Source organism: Ailuropoda melanoleuca, chromosome 1, assembly GCF_002007445.2.
Source record: "Ailuropoda melanoleuca isolate Jingjing chromosome 1, ASM200744v2, whole genome shotgun sequence".
Classification (NCBI taxonomy): Eukaryota; Metazoa; Chordata; class Mammalia; order Carnivora; family Ursidae; genus Ailuropoda; species Ailuropoda melanoleuca.
In genome coordinates, this window is record NC_048218.1 from 23093326 (window position 1) to 23107786 (window position 14461).

A 14461-nucleotide genomic window follows, 5' to 3' on the forward strand; every position below is an offset into this window, starting at 1 on the left:
CAGCAGTGCAATTCCCTGCTTCCATTATCTTTTCATTTCACACAATTGCACATTTAAAAAAAGAAGAATTCATAAAAAGATTTACATAAAAATAGCAAAAATGGACAACGTAGAGGAAGGATCATGTAATTTTCTAGATACTGCTTTTCCTTTTGTCAATTTAAAGAAAGGTAGTAAATGTTTAAACCAATTTTCATTTGTGTTCAAAACTCTTAGTCACTACAACCGACTAATAATCTATGTTATTTCAGATATTTAATGTCAACTAGTAAATGAAACGTATGAAAGACATCTACTACCAGTGGTGTGCTAGATCCAGCATGTGCCTGCTAATGAGAGCTGGTCTTACAATTTGGTTGTAAAATATAGCTGTTCTTGAAAGTTAAATTATATAAACTTGCATTAATTATTTTTAAAGATTAATAAATGCTGAAAACCACATCAAAATTATTTTAGTATATTTTATTATCATATATACTCTTGAGGTTATTTTATCTATTTCATCTATATGGGGGAAATAAATAATAGTGTACTACAACACGTCTCTTCCCAACTTTGCATTGAGTAATATCACGTTGCTAGCTCAAAAGTTAACAATGGGCAGATGTTACAATCAGGATTTTTGTTGTTGTTGTTGTTGTTTACCAAGCTTATGGTTTAACATTTATCAGCTTAGTGTAAATTAGTCTCTAGAGGTATGAATTATATGTTTTGAGTCTTCACACTGTGGTCCTCTAGAGATAGAGGGATAAACTGAAAATCCCAAAGAATCCCAAAGTTGGGGAAAATGACCTGTTTTGCTTGTATCTTTTGCTTGACAGTGTTGATACCATTGGTTTGCTGAGTGCTCAGCGTAGTGTTATGGGAAATGTGGGACAGTTGTTGAGCCAGGTTAATGTTTATTGGACTTGAGGTGGGATACAAGCAAGAAAGTTCTAACTGAACATTTGTCTCAATTTGGGGAAGCTGTAGACTGCACAATTAAAACAGATCCAGTGACTGAAAGATCAAGAGGATTTAGATTTGTGCTTTTCAAAGATGGTGCTTGTATTGATAAGGTTTTGGAATGGAAGAAACACAAACTGGATGGCAAGTTGATAGACCCCCAAAGGGCCAAAGCTTTAAAAGGGAAAGAACCACCTCCCCTAAAAAAGGTTTTTTTTTGGGTAGATTGAGCCCAGATACTTCTAAAGAATAAATTTAAAAATATTTTGGCCCCTTTGGAGAGATTGTAAATACTGAACTTTCCTTGGATATGAAAACAAATAAAAGAGGATTTTGTTTTATCACATGTACAGATGAAGAGCCAGTCAGGTAATTGTTAGAAAGAAGATAACATCTGAGCCCTGGATGTTATATGTATAGGATGAATTGCTCAATTCTACTCCTGAAACAATATTACACTATATGTTAACTAACTAGAATTTAAACAAAAACTTGAAATTTTAAAAAATAAAAATAATAAAAAATAAAAATAAATAAATAATAAGAGCAGACACATCACATTGGTTTTAGGAAGTGTGAAATCAAAGTTGCACAACCCAAAGTAGTATATAGGCAGCAGCAATGAGAAGGTGGAAAAGGTGCTGCTGCTGGCGGACAAGGTGGTACTAGAGGCTGTGGATCAGCTCGGGGCCGAAACTGGAACCAAGGATCTAATAACTGTTATGACCAAGGATATGGAGATTACAATAGTGCCTATGGTGGCGATCAGAACTCTAGCGGCTATGGTGGCTACGATTCTACTGAGTGTGACTATGGGAACTATGAATATGGCAGTGACCAACAGAGCACTTATGTCAAGGTGTCTTGAGAGGGTGGCAATCACCAAAACCATGACCGGGCATACTAAAAGAGGACTAGAGAAAACCACAGGTGATTGCTAAAGTCTCCCATCTTGCAGGGCGACATTGAAGGTTGGTCTTGTGTTGATCGAAAATGATTATTTTGTGAAAGACTTTGTAGTGTACAAGACACAACGGTGTCCAACTGTATATAGCCACCCATTACTTCTCTTTGTTTTCACTTTGTCTTTTGTTATCTGTGTTATGACTGGATTTGGATTTAAGTTTATACAAATTTTATTTATATGATGTCACATTAAACCTCAAATAAATCCTTCCTTATGTGATTGTTTTTTGTGTCAGGTATTAAATACCTCTGTAAAAATGTAATTTTATTTATTTATTTATTTTTAAAGATTTTATTTATTTATGAGAAAGAGAGGGAGAGAGGGCACGAGCGGGGGGAGGGGCAGAGGGAGAAGGGGACTCCCCTTCAAGCAGGCAGTCTGATGCAGGGATAGATGCCGGGACCTTGAGATCATGACCTGAGCCAAAGGCAGATGCTTAACTGACTGAGCCACCCAGGCGCCCCTGTATAAATGTAGTTTTAAATAAGCAATAATTAAGGCACACTTTTATTTTGTAGGGAGTATTGGCCCATATGGAGAAACTGTGTTCCCTTATGAATAGCCAACAGTGTCACCTTTTGCCCATTTTTGTCAGATGTATTCTGTGCTCGAAGGCTTTATTTCCCTGTTAACGAAGGTGTTCATCACACCTTTAATGCTTCCTCTCTATGTATCTGGAGGCCTTGTCATAGTGTTGTGGTTCATGGAAGCTTTCTAACAGACCTTGAATCTCCTGGATTATATTTTGAAGTACACCTTTTTAGCACAAAGCATGTTGTTAGCTCCTTTCATGAATAGAAAACATTGTACTTCGTTCCTGTCTCTGGAAAGCCATTTGTTATGACATGCTAACATCAGACTTAATCAGTGATCTGCTGGAAAGAGCTTTGGCTAATCATAATACCATAACTTTAATTATTCTCTTAATAAAAATGTCCAGATATACTCAAGGAAAAGGCACTATTAAACAGTGTGTAGGAGTTACAGTTTAAGGGGATCAAAAATAGTTACACTTTAACAAGGATTTGGCAGATAGGTATGAGGTCGTTAAAATTTGAGCAAAAGTTGAATTCAGGTATTTGAAGTAGTGGCTGAGGAAATGAGTTGTATTCGGTTGGTATTACGGTACAGCAAGCACCGAACTGAACCAAATGTTTTCTATTGGGGAATTCTTAGGAAGGTATATTGGGTGTTAACTCTTAATGTGGTGGTAATGTGGTTTGAAGTGGTGGGGGTTCAAGCCGAAGGCCAAGAAAGAATTCTTGAGACGTCTTTGGTGCAAAAGGTGGTTGTATTAAAGCACCCATGGGCAGGACCCGTGGGCAGAAAGAGCTGCACTGGGGTCATGAGGAGTGGCCCGTTATATACATTCAAGTTGAGAGAGGGTTAGGGATAGTCTAAGTCTCGAAGGAATTTTGGAAGCAAGGTTTCCAGGACCTCAAGGGAGCTACCTATTCTTAGGAAAAGGTCATTTATTACTGTTTAATAAAATCTTAGTCATGAGACGGTTCAGATGTGTAACAGTGGTCATATGCTTGGGGGATGATTACCAACATGTATCTTGGGGGGTAGAAATAAAGGGCATTTCCAAAGGAATTTTTATATGTTAAAGTAGACATACAGGATCCTGGGTGGGGGTTCAGGCTAAGATTGTCTTTTGCCCTTAGCAAAGTGTTAACACAGAGGCAGCTGAGTTCCTCGAGGAAGGTCACTCTACCTGTTTCAAGGACTTGGGAATAGGCTGTAAGTAATAAGGAAATTTAATTTTTCTTTTGCCTTTGCTTCCTGCATCAGTGTGAGTTCTTAGAAAAAGTCATGGTAGCAGATTTCATCATTTTTAATGCATTAGTGCATGAGCTGGGTAGTTAAGCATATCCATATTCAGACATAGGAAGGAGTAGTGGGGAAAAGTATACTTTAAATTTTATGTATGTTAACAGAAATCTAAGTGACTGACTCATTACAACAGATCTTTCTGGTGCATCAAAAAGCCGTTTCAGCTCTAGATTTTGGAGAATTTCCTGAGTGAATTCAAACTTTGAATTTTACATTAAGTGTAGTTGTTGGATTTAAGGTTTTTAAGTTTTGTTTCTGTGATTCCACATTAGCCTCTAGGATTGGCATACATGCTCATATGTGCAGGCAGAGTGGTTAACCTCACCTTCAACCAAATGTAAATTTTTTTATGCTGATGAACATGCTTTTTGTTTTATTTGGTGCCTGGATCTTTTTTTGTTCAATGATGTTTGTACTTACTTGCAATTAAGTTACAATGTACTTGGCCTTGTTTTGCTCCTGGTTTTGTTATTTGACCTTAAACTTACACCAAGTACCAATGTTGGTTATTGCAAGGGACTGTTTATTCTTTCAGCCTGCAACCTTAGGGAACAAAGGAGATTTTCATTTTAAGTTATGTTGTCAAAATCTGTGGGTACAGTGTCTTTAGGGAAGTGAATCCTGTTTAAGTTGAAATTTATGGTTAGGTAACAAATTGACATTGGGATTGTCCTTTCCCTGATCAAAGATAAATAAAGGCTTTTTTAAAAAAAATTGATTTTAGAAAGAGACAGAGAGAGCATAAATGGGAGCAGCAGAGGGAAAGGGTGGGAGAATCCCAAACACACTCCGTGCTGAGTGTGGAGCCCTACACAGGGCTTGATGCCAGGACCCTCAGATCATGACCTGAGCCTAAACCAAGAGTCTGATATCTAACTGACTGAGCAACCCAGGGGCCCCAAAGGTTTTTTAAACAAACAAAAAAAAGTAACTATAAATACTTTAGAGATAAAGTCTGTTTACATTTTGCTTTCATTACCTTCCTATACATTTTTACAGTATCAAAATAACACAAAAAAGAATAAAATTTAAAAGCTATTATTAATCAATACCAAAATCTATAAATAAAATTAAAAATATTTTTAAATAACTAATTTTCCTGAGATGATTCAAAGCACAAATATATATTGAAATCTAAATTATCTTTTATGCATAGAGAAATAAAGTCAAACATTCACTATGTACTAGAAATAATGATTTTATTGAATACCAATTGGTACGTTTTACCTGTTGTTACAATCAATATAGAATGTATCAAATACGAGAACCTCATTGAAAAAAAGTCTGCTTTTTCAATTCCCTTATATTCTGATTTTGTGCTAGTTGATTAATTCACTGAATGGGTTTAATTTTGAACCAAAACATATTTTAAAAATCTGAAAAGAAAATGGACTCATTTCCATTTTAAATGTCACTGAAATAAAAATACTGAAGTCCTGGATAAGTGATTTTCTTTCATAAGGTTAAATATCTGCCAAGAATATTAGCTGAGTTTTCTCAAAATTGCCCTTCAAGTTCTATTGCTGCCAAAAACCAACACAAGGAAGTGAAACTGGTATTATCGGAAAATCGCAGTGCCATGGCATTGAATTGCTGTGATTCTACTGCAGCTGGGATGTCATCTCCCATGTTTATTTTAACCAATTTTATAAAGTAATTTCTATTGCTACTGCTTAGTAATATGCTTACAAACTTGATTACTGCCCTGGAAACTGATAACCCAGTGGGTGAAACACACTATAAACAAATCATTGCCACATAATGTTTTAAGTGCTATAATAGAACTGTTAGTAATGTATTCTGGGGCACCACGAGGAAGGATGCCACCTTCTCGAGATTAAGGGGAAGCTTCAGGAAAAAAAAAAAACCACAATATTGGGGATGCATGTTTAAGGATAAGGAGGGGTGCCTGAGTCGGTTGAGCATCTGACTCTTGGTTTCTGCTCAGGTCATGATCTCAACATCATAAGATTGAGGGGCCATCAGGCTCTGCACGGGCATGGAACCTGCTTAATTAAGATTCTCTTTCTGCCACTCTCACCCCCCACTTATGTGCTCTCTCTCTTTTTCTCAAATAAATGAATAAATAAAATATTTTTTAAAAAGGATAAGGCGAGGGAAACAGGCAAAGGCAGAAATATTCTAATAACTTCAAATGATTAGATAATAGAATAATATTCAGTGTAGGTAATAATCAGGTAATTTACATTAAAGGAAAGGTTATCCATTTATAGCCTCGTATCTTTGTATTAGAAGAGCTAGTCATCACAACTGGTGGAGTAGCTCACAATTGTTAGAGAAACAACAAACTAAATTAGAATCTTTGGGAAGAAGGTGCCAAGCCCTATTCCACTGGGGCTGTGAATGTGCAAAGATACCAACTGATATTTAAACATTTAAACACAAACTACAACAGTTCCCAGAGGTCTTTGTGAGAACAGGGCACCTTCCAGATCCTATATTTCTAAGGCTCTGATTTCTTTTTTCTCAGTTTTGTTGAGGTATAGTTGACAAATAAAACTATAATGTATTCAAAGTGTACAGTGTGATGATTTGATATACATATATATTATGAAAGGATTGATTCTCCCCATCAAGTTAAAACATGCATCACTTCATATATTTAGTATTTGTGTATGAGAACATTTAATTTCTACTCTCAGCAAATTTCATACAACACAGCATTATCATCAGTAGTAACCATGTTATATATTATTTCCTCAGGCTTTACTTATTTTATAACTGAAAGTTTGTAGCCTTTTACCAACATTTCCCTATTTCTCCCACTCCCCAGCCCCTGGCAACCACCATTCTACTTTCTGTTTCTATGAGTTTGGTTTGTTTAGATTTCATATATAAGTGAGATCATATAGTATTTGTCTTCCTCTGTCTGGCTTATTTCACTTAGAATAATGCCTTTTTGGTATAACCATGTTGCTACAAATGACAAGATTTCCTTCTTTATGGTCTAAATAATGCTCCATTTTGTGTGTATATATGCATATATATCCATTTATATACATACATATACATATATATACCACATTTATACATATATATACACACATATACAAATATATACACCACATTTTCTTTATGTATTCATCCATGGATTGACAGGTTGTTTTCCATACCTTGGTTATTGTGAATAATGCTGCAATGAATATGCCAGTACAGATATCTCTTTTAGATAGTAATTTCATTTCCTTCAGATATATACCCATAAGTAGAATTGCTGAATCATAAGTAGTTAAGTAGTTCCGTTGTTAATTTTTGAGGAACCTCTATACTGTTTTTGATAGTGGCTGTACCAGTTTATATTGTCACCAATGGTGTACAAGGGCTCCCTTTTCTTTACTTCCTCACCAGGATTTGTTATTTCTTGTCTTTTTGCTAATAGCCATTCTAACTAATGTAAGATGATCTCTCATCATGATTTTGATTTGCATTTCCTTAATGATTAATGATGTTGTGCTATTTTCATGTACTTATTGGCCATTTCTATGTCTTCTTTGGAAAAATGTCTATTGATGTCTTTGCCCATTTCTTAATTGTTTCTTTTTTTCCATTGAGTTGTATGAGTTCCTCGTATATTTTCACATTAACCCCTTATCAGATATGAGGTTTGCAAATACCTTCTCTAATTCTGTACATTGCCATTTCATTTTGTTGATAGTTTCCTTTGTTGAGTAGAAGCTTGTTCATTTGAAATAGTCTGAGATTCCGATTTCTTAGTGTTTTTGCAAGCTAAAAAAATGGGAGTTCAGTTTTGGTAAATTGATTTGTTTTATATTGAATTCTAAATCAATATGTTACAAGAAAAACACACAAACAAAAACATGTTAAAATATATGGATTGTGATGGTTCACCGCATTTTCTGTTTGGCTTGACTAGCGCATATAAAAACAAAATACCAACATTCTTTTCTTGTGGTCATAGTGTTGGACATCAATTTAAAAGGTGTCAGGGATGTTTGTAGAGATAGTTAAGATTACTAAGATTAGTGTGAAAAGAACTTACAGCCCACTGATTTTAACTCATTTTCCAGGTGCAAAAAGAGCTCAGGAAGAAAACCCCTTTCTTTGGTTGACTTAGCTAGTTCAAAGAAAAGTGTGAATAGAACATAAACTTTATCTTTGACTAATCATGCAGTTTTTTACGTATGAAATATTTAGCCAAAATTTTTTCCTTCTTGTTATGTTTTCTCAAATAACATTATATTCATGAGTTCGCCATAGCAGAAATTCTGTGATGGACTATTCCACACTTCAAAGAACCAATTGCCAGAAAACAAGCAAACAAACAAACAAAAAAAATCGTAAGGCTTCATAAACAAAGCGTGTTCTTGTATTGGTAGGGTATGGTATATGTAGATTCTGAGACTTCTTATTCTCACTCTCTGACAGACATTTTAAGGAGACTTACATTTAAGAAAAATTGGTTGAATTTACCAATGTGTCTGTAAATGTGTTAGCAATTATTGATAGAACAATCATAGAGTCAAAATTATTTTTTAAACTTATTTCTGTTGGTTATATTTTCTATTATTAAGATGTAAAGAAGGTAACAACTGTTTTGAGATGATAAGCACTGGTCAATCTGCTCTAAGAGTGTCTTGGCTGAAGGAGTCCTGACCAGATAACTGACAGATGTCCATTCCTGTTGCATAATAGAGTCACACAGTATATATTCAGTGAATAAAATGCAGGTAGTCCTAAAATAGCTCATTTGATCTTGACAGCCAGAAAATGCCCACGTCAAGGTACTTTCCAATGGTGCGATGTCCTCTCTGCTCAATACATGTCCTAAATGTAGTTGTCAAAATGCCTTTGCTGCAAATGCTATTGTCAAAGAGCATTCAATTTTATCTTTAAAATATCAGAGAAACTGGTCTGTCAGGTTGCCCTCTAATAGCATATGATGATTTCTGTAATGGTACTGTTTACACAAGCAGCTAATCTATAGTTTTCCAGCATTTTGTAAGATTATCTGTTTCCCCCACATCTTAATTAAATGTGTTATCCAACATTCATCACTTTGGGATTTAGAAAAATTTTAGCTTATTTTTTAAATCAATATTGAATAACCAGTGAATTTAATGGTCTTTCCCTATATATATAAGCTTTATATATCTACAAACAAATTTACCTAAGTAAAGAAAAACACAACTTCACAGAGACAGACACTTCTTATCTTAAAATTAATAGGGAAAGGAATAGAACTCAGAGTACGATAAGATTTACATCTCAGATCCTGGTAAATAGAAATAAAAAGTAAATTCTTGGAAACTTAGGCAGAGATTCTCATACAATGATGTAAATGTAATCATCCTTTAAAAAAAATGCAGTCCTGTTACAAAATATGTCTGCAACCAGGAGTCCGTAAAGAATGATCATATAATCAGTTCAAACCAATGGGGGAAAAGGAGAGTAAAGTATTAGTGTGCTATTACAGTCTACACTCAATGACTGCAATGTTACCAAACCACTGTTGACTTCATCAAATGGTTATTTTTTAAGTATGATTTGTGAAAATGGGCCCATAATGGGTTCATAATATGATGAAATATTAATAGATTAAAAAATACACCGACACAGATTCTCCAGGTAGCAGACTCTGAGATTGAAATTTGCGTGCAGGAAGTGCTTTGGAAGTATCTGAGGATCAACATTTTGGAAGAGAAGGTAAACAAGATAGGTCAAAGGCAGTAGATGAACTATAATGAACTCTCAGTAATGGGTTCAGCTGTCCCTTTGGGGAGTTAGGAAGCTGGAATGGCCCTTTAGGATTGTATAAAGTTGCAGCAAGGGATCTGACATTATACCCCATCTCACATCCAACCATAATTATCATTGCATGTAGTCATCTCTGGAAAGGAAGCGTGACATTGGACTAGATGGCTATGTCAAGCTGAGGCAATTTCTGAAGAGGTCTGACAACTGAGGACTCTCTAGGGCAACATTTCAGCTGCTCAAGAGTGAAGAAGGAAATCCTTTGTTTTTTCAGGGAGGTTTGCACTACACATCACAGTATCTTTCAGAGTTCAGTTTTTCTCCTTAGTTTCATTTTTTCATGTGATTCTTGGAATCCCTCTTTAAGAATTCTCTTGGATGTATCTCTCTTCCTGAGGGAAATTTAAAACAAGAAGTTTAGCGGGACAAAGTACAGCCCACATTGATGAAACTGGTCTTACAGCCTCTGCCAACAGTAGAATATTCCAATATGTTATGATAAAATAATTTCCATAGCGATTAAAAATAATAAGTATAAAAATAACACAATAGTATAAAATAGAGATAAATATATAAGCCATTCAATCTGTTGAAATGTTTTTAGTACTATAACAGAGAAAAACATGAAAAAGTTTCTTGCATAAGCATTAAGATCTGAGGTGAATAAAAATGCAACCCAAATGGAAAGATAAGTTGAAATTCTAATCATTTTCAACAATTGTGACAAAATATCTGCAATCAGTACAAAATTCACCTTCTTGTAAAAAAATTTTTTAAATGTAAATGAATATACAATTCTCAATATAAAAACATTAAAGACACTGTACTCTTTATCCATCTATTTCTTCTCAACTCCAAATTTACCCTCTGTGCCTGCTGTGTGAAAATAGATCTGGGCCATTTTTAATAATTTTTTCTTTCTTTCTTTCTTTCTTTTTCTTTCTTTCTTTCTTTCTTTCTTTCTTCTTTCTTTCTTTCTTTCTTTCTTTTTTTTTTTTCCATCTTCCTTTAAAGCTTTACCAGTAGAGAGTATTGGAGTGACATTACAGGAAAAAACGTTTTGCTTCCTGGTTCTGGTGTGATTTCTTATCAGGCTCCACTCATGCACATAGAATCCCCAACGCTCAGGTCTGGTAGCCCTTGCAAGATTTCTAGTACCTAATGCTTGCAGTCCACTGTGCCCAGAAGCCCTCAGCAGCCAACAACTTTTTTCAGAACTCCTTAGGGCAGATTTGTAGCAGAGTGCCTCTAGTGAGCCATCTGCCAGGGAAAGCTCTCCTTGGCACCCTGAAGGATAGATTTCCAGCAAGCTCCATCAGTAAAGCACCATGGTGACTTTTTTTGTCATGACCAGGACTTCTCTAAGAAAGTCTGGATCTCAGCCCTGTGTTAGGAATGGGATGGGGTGGGGAGAGTCTTCCTTGGCTGTTCTATCTCAGTCCAAGAGGAAATGGTTCTTCTATCTGCTATGATGGTATTTAGAATTTTTACTTTGTATAAGTTAAACCCTCATTGTTCAAATCCTCTGTTATAGTTAGTAATTCTTTATTAAATTTTTCCTGATTATATTACTGCATGGTTTCTCTTTCCTGATTGGACCAAGATTGATACAGCTATACATAAAAAAATTATGTTATCTTCACTAGTTCTCAATAAATCTATATTAAAACAATAGTGATAATGAGATATATCTTGACAATGGAATTAGTAATGTTCTTAAAAAATAATTAAAACCCTTTGTGTAGCTGGGTATGGTAAGATGTGGACTCTAATCCAATAAAGATAAAAGTGTAAGTTGCAACAGGAATTTAAGAAAACAATCAAATTTTTTATTCAAATTCTTTTTTTTTTTTTAAAGATTTTATTTTATTTATTCAACAGAGATAGTGACAGCCAGCGAGAGAGGGAACACAAGCAGGGGGAGTGGGAGAGGAAGAAGCAGGCTCCATAGCAGAAGAGCCTGTTGTGGGGCTCGATCCCATAACGCCAGGATCACGCCCTGAGCCGAAGGCAGACGCTTAACCGCTGTGACCCAGGCGCCCCTATTCAAATTCTTAAAAGCTGATATATAGGCAAGATGGTGGAATAGTAGGGGACCTCATTTCATCTGGTCCCTTGAATTTAGCTGGATAACCATCAAACCATTCTGGACATGCATGAATTCAGCCTGAGATGTAATAAAATATATCTGGAATTCTATAAATAGAAAAGCGACTCCTTTTTGCAGGATAGGAGGTGCAGAGATGTGAATCTGTGGGGAGATATGGGAAGATAAACAGAGCAGAGAGCCTCTATAAGCCGGCTACTGGAAAGTGATATAGCCCCGGAGGGCAAAATTGGAACCCTTAAGAAATCTGCTCCAGTGAGAGACATCTTTGTCTGAAAGGGGCTCAGGTGATGCAAAAGGCAGAATACTAGGGGGGGGTCAATGTGGTCTCAGGATCCCAGAAGTCACAGAAGGAGGGGGGTTGCCTGAGCCGGTAGAGTACCCAAACAGCGGAATGAAGAAACTGGTTACCATCAGCAAGCCCAGGAAGGGACTCTTAGCTCGGTCGCCCCGAACTACAAGCCGGGCTAATCAGGTAACGACTCTCCCCCTGAGCACCCTGAAAAGCACTTGAACACATCTGCCATCGCCCAGGAGGGGCAAAACTGGTACGACCACGATTAAGCAACAGGTCTCAGGACAGCAGCCCCAGAAACGACAGTGGGGCGACACTCAGCTGTCCCCCGGGAGTGGTGGAGTGGGTATGTGCTAGAGCCTGCAAAAGCTTTCAGCCTCAGCGCACACAAAAGGCAGTGACATGGGTCCCTCAGCCCCCCCCACCCCGCCCGGGGAAGATTGCTGTGGGCCCACACTGCAGAAGTCTGAAGACTCTTTGTCCCAGAGAGTTTGCTGAAGAGGGGGCACCATGACCTTTGGGCTCTGGGGCCAGAGATTGAGGCGTGGCTGTTTTTATTCTGATCCTCTAAAGAGGCAGGGAAAGCCTTCAGGGAACAAAAGCCACACAGAGGACCACCTTACACTGAGCCCAACCCCCTGGCAAGGGGTGGTGCAACTCTGCCCAGGCAAAGACACCTGAGAAGCAGCACAGCAGGCCCCTCCTCCAGAAGACAAACTGGAAGAGCAGGTGCAAACTACTTTACGGATCCCACAAGACTGTAAAACTCCAGCACCAGGGGAAAATAGTATATAAAGTCAAGGTTTTTTCTCGTGATTCATTATTTTTCAGTCTAAAATTTTCCATTTCTTTTTTTTCCTCCTGTTTCAACTAGATTTTTATTTTACAAACTCTATGTTTTTAAGACATTTTTTAATTTTTTTACCTCCATATTTTATAGATATATGCTTCATTTTTGGCCTTTCTTTTCACTCTATTCTCTCTCTCTCTCTCTCTCTCTCTCTCTCTATATATATATATATATATATGTTTTGCTTTCCTTGTAATTTTGGGATGTAATGTCTTCTAACACACAGACCAAAACTCACTCAGGAACAAGTGGATCACCCTGCTTTGTCCACCCTGTGAGATTATATCCCCCCCTTCTATTCCCCCTTTTTCTTTTCTGTTCTGTTTTGCTTTGTTTTTGTTTGCTTTTCTGGTTTGCTTTCCAACCACTTTGGGTTTGTGTAATGGGTATTTTGCTTGGGTCATGGTTGATATTTTTGATTCTGCTCACTTGCTCACCTATTCTGCTCTGGGCAAAATGACTAAAAGGATGAATTCACAACAAAAGAGAGAACCAGAAGTGATGTTCTCTGCCACATATCTAATCGATATGAATGTAAGTAAGATGCCAGAGATGGAATTCAGGATAACAATAATAAAGTTAATAGTTGGGCTTGAAAAAAGCATAAAAGACAGTAGAGAATCTCTTAGTGCAGAAATGAGATCTAATCAGGCCGAACTTAAAAATGCTATAACAGAGATACAGCCTAAATTGGATGCTGTAATGGCTAAGGTGAATGAGACAGAGGAGAGAGTAAGTGATCTAGAAGACAGACTGATGGAAAGGAAGGAAGTTGAGGAAAAGAGAGAAAAACAACTAACAGCCCATGAAAAAATGCTTTAAGAAATTAATGATGCCCTGAAATGAACCAATGTCAGCATTATTGGGATACCTGAGGGTGAAAAGAGAGAGAGAGAGAGAGGGCCAGAAAGTTGAGCAAATCATAGATGAGACCTTCCCTCAGTTGGGGAAGTGAACAAGTATTCATGTCCAAGAGGCAGAGAGGTCCCTCCCAAAATCAATAAAAATAGATCAACACCACGACATATAATAGTGAAGCTTGCAAATTTTAGGGACAGAGAGAATCCTGAGAGAAGCTCAAGACAAGAGTTTCCTTACCTACAGAGGGAGGAATGTAAGACTAACATCAGACCTATTCACAGAAAGTTGGCAGGTCAGAAAGGGCTGGCATGATATATTCAGGGTACTAAATGAGAAGAATATGCACCCAAGAATACTTTATCCAACAAGGCTGTCATTCAGATGGAAGGAGAGACAAAGAGCTTCCAGGAGAGATAGAAACTGAAAGACTATGTGGTCACCAAGCCAGCCCTGCAAGAATTATTAAGGGGGATCCTGTGAGTGGAGAGAGAACCCAGAAAGAAACAGAGACAATTTAGAGAAACAGGAACTTTACAAGCAATACAATGGCACTAAATTCATATCTTTCAATAGTTACTCTGAATGTAAATGGGCTAAATGCTCTAATCAAAAGACACAGGGTATCAGACTGGATAAAAAAGCAAGACCCATCCATATGCTGTCTAAAAGAGACTCATTTTAGAACTAAAGATACCTCCAGACTGAAAGTGAGGGGGTGGAGAACCATTTGCCATGCTAATGGACCTCAAAAAAAAGCTGGGTAGCAATCCTCATATCAAACAAATTAGATTTTAAACCAAAGACTGTAGTAAGAAATAAAGAGGGACACTATATCATACTTAAAGGGTCTATCCAACAAGAATATCT

At 36.9% G+C, this 14461-nt stretch overlaps 1 pseudogene; it reads left to right on the forward strand.

The window, feature by feature from the left end:
- LOC109490916 overlaps positions 1-1852 on the forward strand; it is a 194027-nt pseudogene extending 192175 nt beyond the window's left edge.
- Positions 1853-14461: the final 12609 nt, after the last annotated feature.